General features: G+C 38.8%; 2 long non-coding RNA genes across 2 annotated transcripts; one reads left to right on the forward strand and one right to left on the reverse strand.

Annotated features, from left to right (window-relative positions):
- Positions 1-17,799: 17,799 nt before the first annotated feature.
- Positions 17,800-18,996, reverse strand: LOC122035195. Its single transcript, XR_006126927.1, has 3 exons — positions 18,931-18,996; positions 18,745-18,800; positions 17,800-17,854 (listed from the first exon to the last, which is right to left on the reverse strand). It is a non-coding gene; the product is annotated as an uncharacterized LOC122035195 (long non-coding RNA).
- A 272-nt stretch (positions 18,997-19,268) lies between these two features.
- Positions 19,269-19,881, forward strand: LOC122035011. The gene is made up of 2 exons (XR_006126856.1): positions 19,269-19,393; positions 19,835-19,881. It is a non-coding gene; the product is annotated as an uncharacterized LOC122035011 (long non-coding RNA).
- Positions 19,882-22,749: the final 2,868 nt, after the last annotated feature.

Consider the following 22,749-nt stretch of genomic DNA (forward strand, 5'->3'; position numbering starts at 1 on the left):
CATTTGATTGAGTGAGTCTACTTGGAGTTCAAGATTTAGATTGATTAGAGGATGACACGGTCTATGCCTCACATTGATGAATCTAGATGTCTAGGATAGAAGGACACTTGTCATATATTGTGAGGAGTCACAATTAGTAGTCACAAGGTGATGTTGGATCTCAACATTCTTGTAACTTGGGTAGTAATGATGTATTGCTAGATACCGCTCATTACTTATGCTTCTAAATGAGTTTAGGGGCATTGCCAACGTTACAAGAACCTATTGGGTCACACACAAAGAACAAGTGGATGGAGATTAGGTTCATATGATGAACCAAGAGGATTAGATTCATGTGATGAATCAAATTGGATTAAGAGTAATCCTAATTGGGCTAATTGAGTTGGACTCAAGTTTATTCATGTGTTCAATGAGTCTAATTTAGATTATGACTCATTGAATCAATTTAATTAAATGAATTAGATTCATTATATTAGATTGGCTTGAATTAAATGGTTGGATTAGATCAACCATGAGAGAGATTAAGTCAAGTTTGACTTGACTTGAGAGGAAGAGGAAGAGTCAAGTTTGACTTGACTATTTGCCACATCATTAGTGATTTGGCATTAGGAGGACTAATGATGATGTGCCACATCATCAAAGTTTGCCACCTCATGGGGGTTACAAATCTATTCTCTTTAATGGCCACATTTAATAAGAATGGGGGTTACCTTTTTGGTTTTGAATGAGAATGAATTTTTCATGCACTCACATTCACATCATCTTCTTCCTCAAGCTCTCTTTTTTCTCCTTCTCTTCTCTTGGTCGTGGGTTTCAAGCAAGGGAGAAGAAAGGAGAGTGAGTCTAATCCAAGAAGAAAGGTTAGTGAAAGTCACATAGAGATTTTTTAGAGGAGTGTGTTCTCTTCTTTTCCTTTCTTCTTCTTCCAATCCCATCTGAGAGCATCAAGAAGTGCTAGCACACTTGTGGTGATCTCTTCTCCATTCTTGTGTGTTAGAGAACACATCTTGTTCGTGTGGATACTTCTAGAGGATTGTCTTCGTTGACAATCTTGATATCTGGCACTTCCTTGGACGAGCGGGATTCGAAAAGTGCACGCATCAAGGGTAATTTTCTAAACATATAGATCTAAGAGTAGATCTAGCTAGTAAACTCGTACATGTAAAAATTTTGTTCTATACTCTTCGCACGGATCCGTTGGCTAGGGAGTTTCGGGGTTTCCGCGACGCGAAAAAGCGGTTTTCACGGCCCGGAAAACCCAACATCGGTGGCACTGTAGGGTGAAAATAGGTGGCCGCGACTAGAGGTACAGTAGGTAATGGTACCGAATGTGGAGTAGCCGGCATCCCTGATGCAGGTGCTGTTGGGTACACCGTATGTATTGGGGGCACAGGTGTCGTTGGTGTCGTGTACACGGTAGGTCCAGGTGGCGGTGGTGCCGAGTATGCCATAGGCTGGGCTGGAGCCGGTGTCGGGTATGCCAATGGTACCCCGGTGGTACCGAAAATACGGTAGGGGTGGATCCAGTCGGTGCAGCTGAGGTAGGTACCTATAAGGGAGTCATCGGGGTCTGAGAGCCCGACGCGCCTGCAGTATGCTGAGTCTGTCCCTGACTGACAGGCTCAGCCTCAGTAGGCATTTCTGGCATATCCAGAGATCCCAAAGTCCTCGTACGTGGCCGTCCAGCACCACGTCTCACAGCAATACGTGTAGATCTCCTCATATCTGTTAAATTATATCACAGATATTACTACAAGTATCAACAATTACCAAAATAACATCATACCTAATTGTTGTCTGGAGATGTTCCATCGTTGTCCAGTCCTCAAATTGACCTCGGAATTCCGTACGAGAAAATCATCGAAAATCCATATAAATCCGAAACGGAAGTCTAAAACATATACGTAATGGAAAACCCGTGCAACCAAAATAACTACCCAGTTTGACTCGCAAACTTAGGCTAGCAAAAAAAATATATCCAGAATACTAAAAGCAGGTATCACAACCTGGCTTACCCAGTTTGACTCGCAAACTTAGGCTAGCACAAAAAAAATATCTAGAATACTAAAAGCAGGTATCACACCCTGCTCTGATACCAATAAATTGGTATCAGATAAATCTCGAAAATCCAACACACGGAAATCAAACAAGTATCACCAAACTTTGGCGCTCTGATACCATATAAATTGGTATCAGGTTATCCCAAATATCCAAAATATGAAAACAAAGATCGTAAAACCTGGCTCTGATACCACTAAATTGTCACGCCCCAGAGGAGTCCTTGTCCGAAGAAATTTCGGCAGCATCTCCCCTGTACGGCGGACAATCTGAAACTTACTACATCACCATATACCTCAGCTACATGCGGCTGGAATAATAACAATAATAATAAGCAAACAAGCACACCATCCATGCAGTTTATATCAATTTTCAGCCTCTGGCTGACACAACCACGCAGTTTAGTAGTAAACAAACAGAACAGAAATACGATGACTCGAAAACAACCCTACTCCACTACACCCATAAAGCACAAATTCGACGGAATAAATCCACTCGCCTCTTCTGCCGTCTAGGCAGGCATGTAGTAAAACAAATCCGAATGAAAGTCATCGACTAAATAAAGCAATCCATACAGGATCTAAAGTATTCAAAACATAGTCTAGTACATAAAGCCAAAAGATAAATAAACAGCCTCGTGGCTGCAGGGGACTAGCAACTAGAACTCTCTCCTGACAGCATCAACCTGAAATAGCAACGGAGGAGGGTGTGAGTCCAACACTCAGCAGGTACAACTGATATGCATAATAAAGAAGATAACAGGCAGCACTAATCATGCGTATAGTCTCCTGATACAAGAAGGATAAATGCAACCGAAACAAAACAAGAGAAAACTGTACTAACCAGGACCAAGGTACAAGTACAACAGGGTCGTCAGACCGAGAGTGTCATAAACCTGTATGCATGTCAATCATATGCATCCATATAAATACAGCAAGTAAATGCAACAAACACAAGCAATAAATGCATTATGCATATGATGCCAATGACATGGTCACCCCTGACGCCAGTCAGCCATCTCACATACAATGGTGAGTCCGAGTGGGTAGGGCTGTGACAACCGTGCTCTCTGACATCACTGCCCCTGAAGAGTGACCGAGTGGACGGGATGCTGTCAGAGTACACACAAACTCCTACCCCAAATCATAAATGGGGGAGCGCAATGTTGGATCGAGAAAGCGCTAGAGGGGGATGAATAGCGCTCGCGGCTATTTCGTTCGTTTATCGGAATCGTAAAAAGAGTAAGAGTTAAAGCAGCGAAATAAAAACAAAGAACAATCACACAGAAAGACGCAAGAGATTTTTACTTCGTTCGGAGCATAGATCGACTCCTACTCGAAAGCCGGCGATCCTTGATCGCTTTGCGTGGGCAACAACTATAAGCTCGATAAGAATTACAAACTAATTACAATGAAAGTATTATAACAACTTTATACCGACAACTAAAGAAGAAGAAAACAGAGCTCCGGGTCGTCGGGAGGTTGTTGCCGCACTTCTGGATCGTGTCGTTAGCAGCTAGATGCAAAGAAATCGCTTGGAAGTTGTTGTGTTGAAGAGATGCTTGAAGACCCCTTATAAAGGGCATCCAAGGTGCCTTGAAAGCCTCCAAAGGCGCCTCCATGGCTCCGAGTCCACCATGCAGATGAGCGCTGACCATTCTGCGCTTATCACCTTTGAAGGCGCCTTCATAGGTCTTCAAGGCGCCTCCATAGCCAACCGAGGCGCCTTCAACCCTGCTTTGCGGCCAGGTCAGCTTTTGCACCTGAGGCGCCTCCAAGCTCCATGGAGGCACCTCGGACACTGTTCATCCGAGGGAAAACTTCATTATTTTGTACCTGCAAGACATGTTAGTCCCAAACAATATCCTGCAACACAAAGTTAGCATATAACAACAGTATGAATATGATAATGAATATCATGACAGTCTCCGGACTGTCCGGGTCTGACTTCGGATTTTCGTCCGGAAACCCTAGGTCGACCCGACGCCTACTGTTCCCTCTACCGGGAACACGTCCTCACCTACTCCACTCAAGAGATTTACCTGCTGCCAGTGCGATCCTCCAGATCAACTGAACTTTTGCTCAGCACTCGACGCTTCCGGACTTTCTGCTGGACATCCGCTTCCCGGCTAGTCCATTCTTTCACCTAGTTCGCGACACCAGGACTTTCCACCTAAGGTTACCACCCCCTAGGACTTTTTCCTGAAGCCATCGACCTACCAAGACTTTCCGCATAGGGTTACCACCCCCTATGACCTAGGGTTACCACCCCCTAGGGTTTTCTCTTTGCCTAACCGCAGCTAGGACTTTTCTCTACCTAGGGTTACCGCCCCCTAGGACCTAGGGTTACCGCCCCCTAGGACCTAGGGTTACCACCCCCTAGGGTTTTCACCTTTGCCTAACCGCAGTTAGGACTTTCCTGAAACACTCATTCAACATGTTAGATAACAACAAGACTTAACTTTGAACCCTTTGCCATTATCAAAACTTGGGTTCGATCGTCGGATGCTTCCCGCACCAACACGCAATGCTCTCATCTCCCGGTACACGATGACGGGGAGGAATCTCTGCCGGCTACCACGCTGCATCACACTACCCATGAGCGGACCAATGAAGCCAAACAGAGTCCAACCGCCTGCCGGCTACCACGCTGCTACACTAAACCAGCGGAGCCAAACAGAGCAGAACTGTCTGCCGGCTACTGGTATTGGCCATTTTGTATGTCACGTGGCACATCAAATTAATTAAAATTGAAACTCATTAAAATATAAACAAGTGTTGTAGTAACGAGTCCCAAGTCGTATTTTTCTTTCCAAGGGTAACTAATAAATGTGTTCAAACTCTAGAATTAATTCACATTGATTCCTCACTTCAACAAAGTTTATTAAGCATTCTCATCTATCAAACATCATGGAATCAATTTCTTCAACTAACCATTACAGTAACAATCAAACTCATAGCTTTGACCCCATTTAATAAACCAAACTACATACAATTCTCACTTACAACCATTTCATCAGTCAAGCTCAAGAATTCAGTCCCAAAAGCATTGAACAAAGGTAGTAATCTAAACATCAAATTAAGCATCCTACGGTTAGTCAAGATCATAGTCACAAAGATTAATTTGCTAACTAAATCATAAAACCCTACAAACAGTTAGTATCAGTATTACTAAACTAATCAGAAATTAGATCTAAAATTTGGGGGTTGAAAGCAAGAAATTGAAATCAGATACACAAATCTCAAACAGAAATTCAAATTGCAAAGGAAAGTAAATCAGATCAATAGATCTGAGCCAAGCGATTGAACAATCTAAGACAAGAACAAAGAATTCTTAACCCTAACATTCCACAAACCCAGAACCGAAACCAATCTTCTCCATTCTGCCGTAACAACAGAAATGCTTCAGAAACCTCCCCTCAACACCCGACAACAATCACTAAGCTCCCAACTATCACCAGAAGATACTCACAGCTGTTGGAAACCTCCCCTCAAGCTCACATCCATCTGATAATTCCACCAGCCGAAGAACAGAGCTTGATTCTGTGAATTGGCAAACCAGATCAATTGATCAGATTGTTCCAGTTCTGCTGCGGAATGGAAATAAGAAACGAATCTAAAACTCAAAGAAACCTCCCTCTAAGCTCAGTTGGATGTGAAGATCGCTGTCCGAGAAACCTCCCTCAAACAAGATCACGGCGATGAAACAAAACCAAGACGCGCCGAGAAACCTCCCTCTAGCACTCTCTGATCGTCGGAAGTGGACGCCGGCAGCTCAGAATCGCCATCGTTGAAGAAGAATAAGAACTGGATCTGAAATTTGGGAATGGAAGCTGTGGTCGCGGAGAAGAAAACACTGTAGCGCAAAATCGCGAACCGAGCTCAACTGTAGCTTCTCACGCGAAGCTTTTAAACCTCCTCAGTTTTGATCGGACGGTCCATATCTTTCAGGGCTTGATCAACGGTGGAGACATCTCAGATTTGGATCAAAACCCTTGGATCTTCATCTATGGCTGTGATGTGCTTCCTTGTATTTCGGATGGACCAGAACCTCCACGGATAGCTCAGATTTGCTTGATTGAAGATGAACGGTCCAAATAGCTCCAAGATGTGATCGCCTCATTTTGCCCTAAATTTAAGCCCAAATGTGGTCGGATCTGATCGGGTCCATGACCCTTTTGATGCCTACAAAATAATAATCAAGGATTAGCATCGAATACCATGATAATTGGCTAAATTGCAATTAAGTCCAAGATCACATGCAATTATGAAATATAATGTATATGTGAGATTAAACTATAAATAAACCATCAAAAGCATGCATTATGAATCAAGATAATATAGCCAAGATCATGGTTATCAAATCCCCCACACTTAGTCTTGGACGTCCCGTTCAAGTAAAGAAATCTAAAAACATCTCCACACAAATTTCCTAGCAATACTTAGAAGATAGTAAAAAGAATTTAACTAAGGTCATCTTAAAGATCACAAACAGTCATGAATACAATCCAAACAATAATCAGTAGGTATGGTAGTTCCAATCCAATTGAAAAATTAAGAAAGTTGCATTCTCACAAGGTATTCACCTACTCTAGCCCTCACACTCAAAACATGTATTAGTGGAGCTCACTCAATGTCACTCACAACATTTCACTACCATAAGCTTGCTTATTTTCTAATTCTCCATCACTATAAACATAGCATACATGAATCAAAAGGATTTTATCATGAAAAATTGAAATGGAAGCAAAAAGAATAATGAAAGTGAATGAAATTTGGCAAAAGAAAAGTATTAAATGAAAAAAATGAAAGATAAGAGTATTGGAGGAATATACTTGATGAGTTGACCATTTTGATATAAAAAGAGATGAATACCATTTGTTTTTATCAATTCAAAATACCAAGCTAACCTCCCCTTCAATTTGATGGCAAACAAATAATCTTGATACTCTATCTTCACCTTTGATACTCTTTTGATGTGTCACATTTTTTTTTCCTTTTTTTTCCTTTCCTTCACTGTGTTTACTGAATTTCCACTTCAATTCTATCACCTCAAAGCTAAAACCATCTCACAATAATTAATCAACAAGAATCCCCTCCCCCACACTTAAACTCTTGTCCGTCTCGGACAATTAAACACCACATTGATTCCCAATGTATTAACACTCGAAGCCACAGTTTCTCTTTCATTTTTGTTGCAGCTTCTATGCTGTCCTAGCGCCATCAGATTCATCAAGATTGAATTCTGATATCTAGAATTCAGCTACAATCAATAAACATGATCTTATCTAAACCCAAAGAATCAAATCTACACAAGTTTCAGAAATCTAGACAAGACAAACATGTTCACATAAATTCAGACAATTAACCCAGAACTTCAGATTCATTAACTTTCCTGCTCTTGTTAACAAAATTCAAACCAACTTCAGTTTGAAGCACAACTACAATCTCAGAAATCAAATACTCAGCATCAACTTCAGAAAACAGCAAAACTGTAAAATACATCTGCAATTCTGGTTGTTTCATTTGAATCTATGATGTACTGTAATTTCCTGTAAATTGATTCATGTTTCTGTTTCTGATATTTTTTAAAAACATAGCATCAAGGTTTCACAGCTAGAATCAGCAAGAGCAATTTAATCAGCATCAACAGTTGGCACAAAAATACATTCTATTCCGACAACAATAGTCCAAAATTTAGTGTGAATATCTATGAGTTGTCGCTTGAATCTTCAGCTTCATTAATCAAGACTTCAACACTGCAATGAGTTTGGAGAATTTCAGCAAATCAGTTCCATCGAATTTACAACCATCCATGATCCATTTCAATTCCTGATCAGAGACATGTAACAAAAATTTGCATGCATCATGCTTAATTTGACACATTCATTTACAGCTCTTATGAATATACCGCCAACAGCAATTAATAACACAGCACTCTCAGTTGATGTCAATATTACAGCACCATTCGGAATACTGCCCTGTTATTTCATTAACAGTCCAAACCTAGGTTGCAGATTTGGTTCAGTTTGAATTTTCAGATTTGTTTCCTGGTTTAGTATCAACTCTCTTATCTAAAAATCTTATAAACTTTAGAGAAGACAGGTAACCATTTGTCAATACTTAATCAGCAGCTGAATTCCCCATCTTGCAATGATAACTAGATTTAAACTCCATCTTGTGTAGTAGCTTTAGAGAAGACAGTTTTTTCTTTCTCCTCTTGTGACTTTGTATCAACTTGTCACGTTTAGTCTCACGAAACTTCAAATACTCCTTCACCTTGCCTCTTCAGAACCTTTACAATGCATTACTGAAAGGCTTACAGGTTTCAACATCTCCAAATGGTTCAAATTCATTTCTCAATTTGGCACAAAGCTGCCCTAATCTGCACAATCTGCATTTGCTGAATTCCTGCACTCTCTGATATCATTATCTATCAAAGACTAGCTTTCCATCAAATATTCATCATAGATTGGCACGCACAGTTTCCCCTTTCTGTTTCTACAACCTCTTAAACTTTCTGCAGATTTTTTTTTCCTCTGTTTCTGTGTCAACTGATTTGGCAACTGAAATTTCATTCCAGATTTTAATTCTGCAGCTTGCACAGAATTTCAGCAACAATCTACAGAAATCAGCTTCAATTGTTTCAATTCCAGATCTCTCTTAAAATTCATTGCCACTTAGGATTCACTCCTTCTATTTCAATCAGCAAAGCAACCCTTGCTCACAGAATTCAACAACCCAAACAAGTTTGACTTAATTTAGCAACCCTCGCAACAACAACTTTCTTTACTTTACAGAATCCTTCATTCCTGTAAAAACTCCTCATCTTGCCAATTCCTGCAACTTTTATAAAGCTTAATTCTCAAGATCTCTCTTACAATTGTTGCATCTTAGAATTCTTCATAGCAGCAACAAAGTTACTTCAAAATTTTCACCTTCAGAAAGTTTTCAGCTTCAGAAATAGCAGGACATTTCCAGAATTAGTATCAGAATTTTGATATCTAGCAGCTTTGAAGTTTTGCACACTATAAGCTAAATTAATACTTCAATTCCAGAAATGATCTTCCTTGTAAATGAGTTACAATTTCTGCAGACATCTGTAGATCAAATTGGCACACAATAACCCAAATACAATTCTTCAATTTGATAACTTCAACATGCTATTCAACACAGTTTGTAAAGACATGATAAGCATTGAAACTCCATTTCTCACTGTGAATGCAAGAGCCTCTCTATATTTCCTCACTATTTTGGGAGCTAGTGACAGAAGATTGATACATACTTAATACAATTCTCCAATCTGAATTCTGTTCTCCAGCTGCTGTTTTTTTTTTCTTCATTATTGAACTAACTCCCAAATATAACTTCTAAAACTCATTTCTTCACCTGTAGATGGAACTCATTACTTATTAAACCAAAACGACATTTAGTTGTGATTAATCTTCTACAATTTGATTCCAAACAGATTTACACCAATCTGTTTCCATGCCTCCATTTCATACTGCTTGTATTATTAATTTCAAACCTTTCCTTCCTTCTTTTCAGATCAAATGATACTTCCTTCCAATGTCTCATAAGTGAAATGATGCTCATCCAATCAATTTCGAATCATGCTCCCCATTACAGATTACCAACAGATCAAAATCCCATTTTAAACCCTACACTGATTTACATTTCCAGTAATTCCAAATTCACAAATCAGATTCAGTTTTTTTCTGTTATTGTTCTGGCTTCATAACAACAATCAAAAGGTTAACTGCAATTTCAGAATTCTAGATTTGCATAAATTCATGGTTTGAACTCATTCCTCAGCCCTTCTTGAATAAAGTTTCAGAATCCTGAAATCCAGTAACAGTTCTTGATGCTTCTAGTTTTGATTTGAATTCTACTCATGAATTGTGATACAACTTTGATACAATATGATCAGCTTCTGATTCCATGCAGTAGCAATGTTCAATTCAATTCCCACAGCCTTTCATTTGTGTTACAGTTTCAATTCGTTGCTCCTGATCACCTGCATTGAAAATTTTCACCATTGCATTCCTGCACTTCATCACCTCTAATTGTTAATGAGAGGACAAAGCTTCCTTTAAAAGAAAACCTCATTTTTTACTGAAATGGTAGAGATTAAACTTCATGTTGCTACCGGTTGAAATGAGCATGCACATTTGGAACAAAATCTGTTACTGCTAAATCTGTAAGCACAGTTTGTTTTTCTTTTTTTCTGCAATGCACTTCCTTCTAATCACTACTAGTCATAATCAAAGAATTAGATTCTGATCTAATTAAGAATTTCTGCATCTTAGAATTCAACTAATCTCCCAAAGATTTAAGTTGTGCCATACAAATTATATTAAGAACTAAATTTCTATTATTGCTGTCCAGAAACAACAAATTATCTTGGAACAAAATTGAAATTCCATTTCAGAATTCAAAATTTAGATTCAAGGTTTCAGATGTGTCTTTCACATTTTGTATTTCAGAATTCAAAATTAATGAATCCCTACTTATGAATTTTGACGTTTACCCAACTCTAGTTTAAGAGTTTGCTGGACAAATAGAGCTCCACTAATATTAAATCTCCTCTTCATGAAACAATTCTGCAAAATTCTATATCTATTATTTCTGTGTCAATCTGAACATTTCCTTCTGTGAACTTCTCTTGCTCTATACTCATGAACATTAGCTTCATTAATCACCTATAGCAGCCTTAAACATTTCAGTTTTCCAGATTTCCCATTTTAACATTCTACAGCTTTAACATTATATATCTAATTCAGCAATTCAAATTCTGGTAATCTGAAATTAGCACCATTAAACAGGAATTTAATTAATTACGCTGCAAATCAGAACTTAAGAAAACAATTTCAGCAAACCTTGATGAATTAAACCACCACAAGGTTCAGAATTCCAGACAACTTCACTTGTTCCATTCGTATCATAGAAATTCTTTGCATTCAAATTTGAGAAGTACTGCTGTAAATGCATTAGTTTAAACTATTTGTACCAAGTATCAGTTACCCTTTTCAGATTTCAATCAAACTGAAATCAAAAATGAAAATTCTTCCCCAAACTGTTCAACATCCTTAAACCTCCAGCCATGCATCCATCACTTGAACTCACAACTTCAGAATTTCCAAACACTTTGAAGTAGGAAGCCTCATAACTTTCAAGCATATACAATCCTCCCCCACACTTAAATCTTTGTTCACCTGGATTGTCCAACTCATCAAGAATTCATCCAAAATTCCCAATAAAAGAATTACAAGCAAAGGTGATCAAAAGTTAAGTACTAGATGAGATTGCTTAAAGAAAATTGTGAGGAAAGGAATTGGAAAGTAGGATGGAGAATGAAAACAATCCTTAATTTCCATGCACACATATGTTATTGTGACTTTGAAAAGAAATTAAGCAAGTTCTAGAGTTCAATTGCTATGAGTACATGTCACACAAAAAAAAAAAAAAAAAAAAATTAATAGAGTTTAGGCTTTAAGTGGTCCTCTCTAGGAAATATTCATGCAATCAAGCTCAATTGTTCACATTGGAATTCACTACCATTTTAACCGATGTCATGCAAGGAAAGCATCCAATCATGTCAAATGACCTAAAATTGATGATCAAATTCAAGAAGCTCTTACCATCTTAAAAATATTACTTAGAAAATTTTGATGAAGAATTTATTCAAAATAAAATGCTATGTACTAAACAAAAATGCAAAATATGGAAACAAAATGCAAGTGTAACATAAGAAACTAAGGAAAGTAGCACAAAAATAATTTATTAACAAAGCATGAATTAAAATGCATAAGAAAACAAAATTGGAAACAACTCCCCTTTAATTCCGGCGGTCGAAGAAGATTTAGCAAAAGAATCCACGTCGGAAATGGAGTATCTTTGATTCCACTCAATTTCTTTTTATTGACAATTTTTCCATTACAAATTCTCTCTGGAGGTCTAAGGCGGTTCAGTGTAAGCATCCACTCCGGAAGCTTATGTTCTCCTACAACATCAATAAAAGAAAACGTCTCCCACACGCATGTGGAATGAAAAGAAAATATGAGAATATTAGTGTGAGTTGAAGATATATTAGGAAATGAATTACAACTAATGAAATCAATAAACGGTACCTCTATTGAATTTTCTGAAAAATCACACAAATCACTAACCTTGTCATGTTCATAGGTACCTGGAGTGGTGATTGTTACCCCTTTTTCATCATGATATTGCTCAAACTGTTGTTTTGGTGGTTGTACATCCTCATGTAGTGATTCTTGGGTGCTTGGCTCCATAGCACAAGTCCCTACACTTACATCTTCAACGTCATCAGGTGATTCTTGGGGTAATGCTTCCAGTAAGCACTCCCCTACACTTAAATCATCTTCAAAGAAATGTTCAGAACCTGAATCACTAACAACATCTTCAGCAACAATATCAGTAGGATCAGAAATTTGCATAATCACATAATCATCACAAAAAATACTAGAAAAATCATGTGAAGTAATGGGAGTAGGGTCAGGCCTGACAGAATCGCTACTTTCCATCTCTTCACTAGAGTTTTGTGCTTGCGGTTGATTGATGGATGATGTAATTTGATCTAACTGAATCTGTATGTTCTGTATCCTTGAAAATTGTTGCTCTTGATGTTCGATCATTTGTTGCATCATCTCTCTGAGTTTCCATGTTGACTCATCCATCTGAGGATTGTTTTGTTGAAAAGGTTGTGGCATAAAATTTGTTGAAACTTCTTGGAACCCATATGAACTCTGGTAGGAAGGATATGGCTCAATAAATGGTCCTTATGCACTTTCATACCTGAAACATGAATTATCCACCAAATTAGCATTAAAACCATTAGAAAATGACTCATACCTATTTTGTTGATCTAAATTTGGGTAAATTTGATACTCAAGTTGAAAACACTGATAACTCTCCCTTCCACCTCCAAAATTCTGAAAATATGGATCCATGCTAAAGAAATCTCCTGTTCTTTCAAAACAACACTACAGATCAATGTTAGAAGATTCTAGAGCATAAAGTTTCAATCTCATGAAAACATGAACAGTAAAAGCAATTAACAATTCAAGAACAACCCAACATGAAAATACAAAAGAGAAATAAGCAATCAATCAATCAAGATGCTAACAAAATAAATCAATCAAATCCAAAATAAACACACATTGCTAGTTATGTTCCCCGGCAACGGCGCTAAAATTTGGTGTTGGCCATTTTGCATGTCACGTGGCACATCAAATTAATTAAAATTGAAACTCATTAAAATATAAACAAGTGTTGTAGTAACGAGTCCCAAGTCGTATTTTTCTTTCCAAGGGTAACTAATAAATGTGTTCAAACTCTAGAATTAATTCACATTGATTCCTCACTTCAACAAAGTTTATTAAGCATTCTCATCTATCAAACATCATGGAATCAATTTCTTCAACTAACCATTACAGTAACAATCAAACTCATAGCTTTGACCCCATTTAATAAACCAAACTACATACAATTCTCACTTACAACCATTTCATCAGTCAAGCTCAAGAATTCAGTCCCAAAAGCATTGAACAAAGGTAGTAATCTAAACATCAAATTAAGCATCCTACGGTTAGTCAAGATCATAGTCACAAAGATTAATTTGCTAACTAAATCACAAAACCCAACAAACAGTTAGTATCAGTATTACTAAACTAATCAGAAATTAGATCTAAAATTTGGGGGTTGAAAGCAAGAAATTGAAATCAGATACACAAATCTCAAACAGAAATTCAAATTGCAAAGGAAAGTAAATCAGATCAATAGATCTGAGCCAAGCGATTGAACAATCTAAGACAAGAACAAAGAATTCTTAACCCTAACATTCCACAAACCCAGAACCGAAACCAATCTTCTCCATTCTGCCGTAACAACAGAAATGCTTTAGAAACCTCCCCTCAACACCCGACAACAATCACTAAGCTCCCAACTATCACCAGAAGATACTCACAGCTGTTGGAAACCTCCCCTCAAGCTCACATCCATCTGATAATTCCACCAGCCGAAGAATAGAGCTTGATTCTGTGAATTGGCAAACCAGATCAATTGATCAGATTGTTCTAGTTCTGCTGCGGAATGGAAATCAGAAACGAATCTAAAACTCAAAGAAACCTCCCTCTAAGCTCAGTTGGATGTGAAGATCGCTGTCCGAGAAACCTCCCTCAAACAAGATCGCGGCGATGAAACAAAACCAAGACGCGCCGAGAAACCTCCCTCTAGCACTCTCTGATCGTCGGAAGTGGACGCCGGCAGCTCAGAATCGCCATCGTTGAAGAAGAATAAGAACTGGATCTGAAATTTGGGAATGGAAGCTGCGGTCGCGGAGAAGAAAACACGGTAGCGCAAAATCGCGAACCGAGCTCAACTGTAGCTTCTCACACGAAGCTTTTAAACCTCCTCAGTTTTGATCGGACGGTCCATATCTTTCAGGGCTTGATCAACGGTGGAGACATCTCAGATTTGGATCAAAACCCTTGGATCTTCATCTATGGCTATGATGTGCTTCCTTGTATTTCGGATGGACCAGATCCTCCACGGATAGCTCAGATTTGCTTGATTGAAGATGAACGGTCCAAATAGCTCCAAGATGTGATCGCCTCATTTTGCCCTAAATTTAAGCCCAAATGTGGTCGGATCTGATCGGGTCCATGACCCTTTTGATGCCTACAAAATAATAATCAAGGATTAGCATCGAATACCATGATAATTGGCTAAATTGCAATTAAGTCCAAGATCACATGCAATTATGAAATATAATGTATATGTGAGATTAAACTATAAATAAACCATCAAAAGCATGCATTATGAATCAAGATAATATAGCCAAAATCATGGTTATCAGCTACTACGCTGAGTCACCCGACCAAAGGAGCCAAACAGCAGAACTGTCACACACCTGTCTGATCTACCACTAACCCATGAGTGGTGGTGTGTACGGATATATGTAACTAGCGATGTGCTCAATAATAATGGAGCAGACTATCGTACAGCATGCAATCATGCGTATGGTGCATGATACTAAGCATGACAAAATACTGAGCAGCATAGCAATAATCCATATACATGTAAAATATGTACCATCGGGAAGTGAATCAATTCAAAGTACACAGACCAGATAAGATATCAAAAAAACCCTAGGTCCTGAACATGATAAATAACATGGTTGTGTCACTACCTTTATAAATAGGCATAATCAGGTAAACACTAGCATGATGTGCAAAATAAATAAACAAGAAAGCATGTAACAGGTCAGGTAGTGATCAACCGAAGCAAATGAAAAACATAATCACTGCTATATGTTAAAAACATTATTATGCATATTAAAAGACATAAAGTCAAAGTACCAGCCTCCAATCGACAAGTCTAATCTGGTTTAAACACGACGTCGAGATACCCGTCTCACGTCAAAGTCCTATGTCACAATATACAGATTTAGCTAATCATGTATAAATTAGTTAACCAAATCAGATCCCCCAATCACTATCTTACATCACATATGTAATTTATCCATTACATATGTTATACATAACTAAATCACATTCTGCATGAGTCCTACAAGAACAGGATACGAAATAAAATTAAGGATCCGCCATCAATGTATCATCCTAATAACCAATTCAAATCCTAATTCCGATGAAGATTTCCAATTAGATCAACCTAGATATAACCTAATACCCTATACAAAATTTGTACAGCATGGAACATCCTCCATAGGAACCCAACAAAAGTCACTAAACATGCTCACCTAAGTGTATGAATAATGATCAGATTCCTCAGCTCCAACAACAGCTTAATCCCGTTGATACCAAACCTAGAAATCAATCAACCATATCCATGAGTTGCTTCTGCATCCAACCAGTGATCAAATACAAAGAAACAACAAAGGTAAGCTGCTCACCTCACTCACCTGAAAGGGGGAAACCTAGGGCACGACAGTGAAGACCAAGCTAGGGCTCAGTAGAAACCTTGAAGTCCGGATAACCTTTCCCCCCTCCAACGATCAGTGGTGGCATCGGCTAGGGCAAAAGAGGTAGCAGCCGACGCTAGGGCTGAGGAGGAAGATGAAATCGGGTGTCAGTGGTGCTGCCAAATCGCAGTAGAGAGAGAGCGGTCGTCTGCTGGTGCTAGGGCACAGGGGATGCCGGCGGCACCTCCGTGCGGCAGCAGCGCGGTGTAGGGGTGCTCGGCATCGCTGGCGATGTAGGTCAGCGATGGCAGATCGTCGCCGGCACTTGGGGAAAGGGGAGCGTCGGCTATGGCAGTCTCCACAGCAAGGGTGACGGGCAGAGGAGTAGGGAAGAAGGGGAAAAGAAAGAGTCGGCAGAGACGAGGCTTGGCCGAGGGTTTGTACACGGGAGGGGGAGAAGAAAACCGCCTCGTGAGGTTAGGGTCGGCGTCGGGCGAGCTCGGTGCAAGAAGGCTCGGCACATTGGTGGAAACAACGTCAAAGAGAAACCGGAGAAAAAGAAAAAAAATAAAGAAAAGAAAAGAAATAAAAGAAAATAAAAGAAAAAGCAAACTTTTCCTCGCTTAAATGGGGTAGCCAAAACAAGCTTTCCCGAGGCCCCATTTTTATCCCCGTAAATTCGTCTATACGAGCTCCGAAAAATTTCCGAAAAATTGTTAAAAATTCCCTTATCATTATTCGTAAATTTTCGGTATTTTACACCTTCATTCTGCCACACCATTATGTTGGGGTGTACTAGGTGCAGACAATTGGGATTGAATCCCTGCCTCTGATAAGTAACTCCTAAACTCTCCTAAGAGTTACTCTCCACCACGATCTAACCGTAGTGTCTTGATACTTTTACCATGATGTTTCTCCACATCAGTCGTGTACTCTTTGAACTTATCAAAGCACTCAGACTTGCGGCGCATCAAGTAAATGTACCCGTATCTCGAATAGTCGTCTATAAAAGAGACGAAATATTCAAAACCACCTCTTGCCTAGATAGTCATAGGTCCACACAAATCAGAATGGACCAATTCCAATACTTCTTTGGCTCTATATCCCTTAGCCTTAAACGGTCTCTTGGTCATTTTTCCTTCCAAGGAAGACTCGCAGGTTGGAAAGTTTTCCACCACCAATGAACCCAAAAGTCCATCGGCTATCACTACAACAAAATCGCTCATAGACATCGGTTTTCCACCGGTGTCTATTTGATTTTCGACCGATGTCTATGAAGCCGATGTTAAAAGTCTGTCATTTTAGACATCGGGTTAAAACCGGTGTAGTATCACTTAACGACACCGGTCTTCGAATCGGTTATTAACCGGTGTAGTATCACTTAACGACACCGTTTCATCAACGGTGTAAAACCGATGTAATATTGTATGTTAATAACACCAGTTTTGGCAGCGGTAAATGACCGATGTAATATTACTTTATAACACCGGTTTTACATCGGTGGAAAACCGATGTAATATGTATATTTTTTAACAGCACAGATTTGATTTTAAAACCGACAATAACAAAAAAAATACACAAATATTCACAAATTGTACAAATATTCTTCATTCAATAATATCCATAAAATACACAAATATTCACAAATTATATAAATAATCTTCTTACAACAATATCCATAAAATACCCAAACATTGTTTTTACATCAAAAGCTAGCTAATAGATATCAAAATCAAAGTATAACATTCTGTTAACACATCAAGGTACAACTGTCTCAAATGTAATCTAGCATGCATTTAGCCCACTCGAACCGCACTTCATCAATTTCAACTCTGGAGTACTTGAGATTTGTAAACTGTAAAAACACATAAATAATATATTAGTAAATCAAGACCAAAAATCATAGTTGAAAAAGTAGTAAGAGCACCAGGTAACAGGATGACTAATTTGAATGCTTAAAAAGAGACCTATTCATCATTTATCTCAACCACATCAATGCTTACTTCAATGCTTGCAATAAGGATCTTCAGTGATTCACAAGGTATCAGAAAGTTGAATTTGCAGTTACAAATGAAGTAAAAGAATCATATTCAGCTGTCAAAAGATAACTAGGTCCATGCTCTTAGAGAGAACCATACAAAACAAAATGAAAGGTTTTGAACATAAAAAAAAAATGTTAGTCATGCCAAGACTGAGATCACTCATCTATCTATCATTTCAACCTAATAAATTAGTTACTTTGGTTTTACAAAGTCTCCCAATTGTGTAGGAAGATCACAGAAGAATATTCCTGATAAAAGTTAACTTTCTTTAGTAGAAACAACCAATAGCGCTATAACAAATCCAGGAACAGCAACCAACCATTAGTCACTAATATATGAAGAGATTGCAAATGGAAGTGAACTTAAAGAAACAAAAAGAGCAAATAAAAATCAACTAGACAGCAATGGATCCAACATAAAAAATTGTGCAAAAACTAATAAATAATAATAAGGGTTACAAATCACTCCTACACAATCAGCACTACACTTGCTTCCAACTAAGAGAGCCTATAATTAAACAATCAAAAGTGTACCAATAATTCTCCTTTCTGATAAATAGCTGTAATAATAAATCAAAAGCATAGCATGTTGTGCTCATATAGCTAACAATAAAAGTGAAACAAAAAAATATAGCTCTTGGGAATTAACTGACACGTATGGTAAACATGACCACCAAATCAAAGATGAAGTGTGTGAAAAATACCTTTGGTTTCTCTTCCTCCTTTGGTTTCAGTAGCTCTTCCTTTGAAATAGCTTTCCCTGCAGAAAATAATTCAGTCACTCAGCAGTCAGAAACATGCAAATATAAAACTACAAAACCGGTAGAATCTGGGCTTCCAAATGTACATGAAAAAATTTCAAATTCAATGCTGTGTCAGAGAACTCAAACCTTTTGCATCACGATATACTGGTTCTGCACTTTTACCACTCAAACTAGGATCCAAGGATGCAAATTTGGGACAAAAAAACAAAGAATCACCTCCCGGACAACTTTTCTGTCAAGAAAAATACCCAAACACATATCAGAGAAAGTGAAGCTTTGACTCACCTCCCGGACATGATGAAGTCCCTTCTCCAGTAACAGGGAGATGATGATGATGGCCAACTCAAAAATCGAGCAATCGACCTGCCTATCCGTGAGCTACGCCATAGGACTCAAAAATCGGCCCGGCGTCGAAGATAGAACCCTCAAACGCCATGCCTTTCTTAGGGTTAAATCGGCCGCCCATGTTCCTCGAGAGCAACAAGAAATGGAAATTCAAGCTAACATCTTTGCTTTTGGAGTAGTTTTACTGGAAATAATCAGTGGAAGACCTCCATATTGCAAGGAAAGAGGGTGTCTGATAAATTGGGTAAGATGCATATTTGAAAATATTTGATACTCAAAAACAGCATCAGCTTCTTGTAACAGATACTGAGGGCATAAACCCAAATTTGTTCTTATTTCCTACAAACTTCCGATAATCATTTGTTCCATGTAGTTTAGAAGCTTAATTCTCAACAAGCCCTCTAATCAGTTCATACAATAGTCAGGGTAAGTTAAAGGTTGTATTACCTCTATTTAGCTACCTTATCACATCCCAACTGAGGAAACCATAGCCTCGCTGCAAATCACAAGTTTCTTTCAACATTATCTTCCCTTTGGAGATTCATTAGTTGGAAAAGACATAACATTGTTTGCCCTTTGGGTTCGCTAGTCTCAAGATATATCCTTCTTGATCCAACAGTTTGTGATTCATATTAGTAGATTCATGCTATATATCCACGGCTCATTGTTCTTCTATGTTATACAGGCCACAAAGTATCTTCAAAACCCAGAAGAGATAAGTAAACTAGTAGACCCTGAACTGAAAAACACAAAGTCAGAAGACCTCGCGGGTTACAGTTAGCCATGTGCATGAAGATGGGGGTCTAAAAGTGTATATCTGGTTAAGTAGGGTCATACTTGATGGTAGATGTACAAAAAAAAATTGGTTCTCAAAATTCAGAAAATACACTTAAACAATAAAAAAAAACTTAGTTTAGAGTCACAAAATGAACCTTTTGCTATGAAACAGGAGCCCAACATTTAAACAATCAAAATAAGGATTAGTATTGATTACCCATTTATCTTAATAGGTTAGGTTAAATTCGAGTATCAATCCTTTAATCCTAAGGTTACCATTTAAGATAGCTTATCCAGCCACTCTACTCACTGCATCTCCTAATCTCTAATTCCTTTCTTCTTAGGCAATCATTTAGTCTCCAACTAGTATATGGTTTGTAACAAAAGCATAGCATTCGGTTTGTATAAAAAAAAATCATTGTAACAAAAGCATAGCATCCGGTTTGTATCAAAAAATCATAGCAAGCACGAGTTTGTAAATCACGAATAAGTATTGGCAACATAATAGGCAATGAATGAGCCATATTGGAATTTAAGCAGGACAAATTGAACTTGAGATTAAGTATTGCATAAAGAAAGAATTGGATTTACCATATCCTTCCATAGAGATAATTTGTAAATCACCACCAAAATAGCGAGCATAGAGACGACTAATTGGAAGCCCATAACCATAACCAGCCATAATTACTCCATCTGAGCTTCCTTCATCGTTTTCCTCGAGTGGATTTTTAGCAGTGCTATAGAGATATGTGAAAATCTTTGGAAGACCACTTTTTGGTATGCCACCCCCTTCATCTGATATCTGAAATAATTGATAGCATATCAAGATCAGTATTCCAAAGCTAGAAAAACTAGATGATTGATCATGAGGCCCGTCGGCTCCGAACCGCCATTTTCGAAAGACGGCTTCTTGGGCTTAGGCCTGTCGGAGACGGAGAGGGCGCCCAAGGAACAGAGGTGCTTGGTCTCAAGAATGGAGGTAGGGCTCATGGAGGACTCGTGGTCTGAGAATCCCTTGCAGGAGAAGCTCCTGAAGAGCCTCGGAGAAGGGAAGAGGGACAAAGGCGAGGGCTTGCTTTGGATGCTTCCGCCATTAACAGAAAAAGAAGAGGAAGATTGCTTCTCAGACATCAAGCTTCCTTGTTTCCTAGCAACTGGCCTCGATTTCTTCCTCAGCATAATAATCTCTTGTTCCTGAAACAGAAACAAGACCAGAAAAATCATGCAAGAAACCGAAATGGAAATGATTCTTCTGCCCTTTTTATACAAGAACCAAAAATAAATAGAAAAATATCCAAAAACAGAAAGATTGTTCCAGACCTGGCCGTCCTCAGTTCGTCAGCGAACACCTCCAACGCAGAACCAGCAAGAACCCTAAAAATCCGATCTTGAAGTAGGAAAACACACACACACACAAAGGACGAGCCTTTGCTGCAAGAAGGAGCTACAGAGCCGGTCGCTCTTCTTAAAAACAGGTAGGGGAGCGCGGCGGTGAGGTGCGACTCGGGATCACGCAGCCATGACACAACAAAGAAGAAGAGGAGAAGAGAAGAGAAAAGGCTTGAGGATTGCAACAATGACCATTTCTAGCAACATCAGACTACTTTTATAGCTTTTTGTTTTTCTACTCTGCCTTATCTCTTTACTTTTTTTTCCCCGTTCCTTCCCTGTTCTTCTTTCGTTTTTGTTTTTGGCTGGCCTATTGTTTCTGTGACAATTACTCGTGAAAGAGAGGGAAAGAGAGAGAGGAATAATTAGGGAGAGAGGGAGAGAGAGAGAGGACTGTTTCTGTGACAATTACTCGACAATGGCGGTTCGGAGTCATACCTGCTGCGGTTCAGCCCGCTGTTCGCGGAGGTGGCGGAGGAGGTGGTGCCGGTGGCTCTGGACGTGCGGGTGGGAATGTTGTACGCTACCAAGGCCTCCTCTTCTCAACCAAATGGAGGAGTTGGAGGAGATGCGGTGTGGTTGGACGGAGAAGCAAGTTCGTCGTGTCTTGATCCTGATCGGGAGAGGATCTAGGAAGGGGGGAAGAGGGAGATGAGGTTGAGAGAGATGGTCGGAGGTTTAGGTTTAGGCTGAGAGAGATGGTCGGATGGTCGGATGGTCGGATGGTCGGAGGTTTAGGTTATCGCGAGAGAGATGTCGCGCGGAGGAAGGGCGGGATAAAGATTTAGGTTTGGAGGGAATTCACAGTGTGCAGATTTTGGCTTGTGGGGAAAAATTAAAATATTATTTGGGTTGATTAACATCGGATTTTAAAAACCGATGTTAAAATCGGTGTCTATTAACCAAAAAAGGGCGCTCATAGACATCGCCTAAAAAACCGATGTCTATGAGCTAAAATCTGCGCTCATAGACACCGGTTTTTAGAAAAACCGGTGTAAAATACTCAAAGACATCGGTTTTAGCCTAAAACCGTTGTTGTTCCACTGATGTCTATGAGCGATTTTGTTGTAGTGTATTAACCTTTGAATCCTACTCAAGTTAATATGGCCTAGCCTTAGATGCCAAAGATATGTTTGGTTCATTTCCAAATATTGCTTTATCTTATTAGAATTAGAAGATGAGTTATTAATTTCCTGTTATTGCATCATGGGAGTTTATTGGATTTAGAGTATATAAATTGTCATCCAACATACCAGAACAGATAACTTTCCTATTTTTCTTGATAACAACTTTGTCATCAAAAGAGACAGAATATCCATCCTTAAATAGTTTAGAAATTGAAATCAAGTTCTTTCTAAAACTTGGTATGTAAAGACAATTTCTCAAAATCAATGTTTTATTCCTATCGAAGGATAAACATCTCCCATTGCAACA

This window comes from Zingiber officinale, chromosome 11B, assembly GCF_018446385.1.
Source record: "Zingiber officinale cultivar Zhangliang chromosome 11B, Zo_v1.1, whole genome shotgun sequence".
In the NCBI taxonomy this organism is placed as follows: Eukaryota; Viridiplantae; Streptophyta; class Magnoliopsida; order Zingiberales; family Zingiberaceae; genus Zingiber; species Zingiber officinale.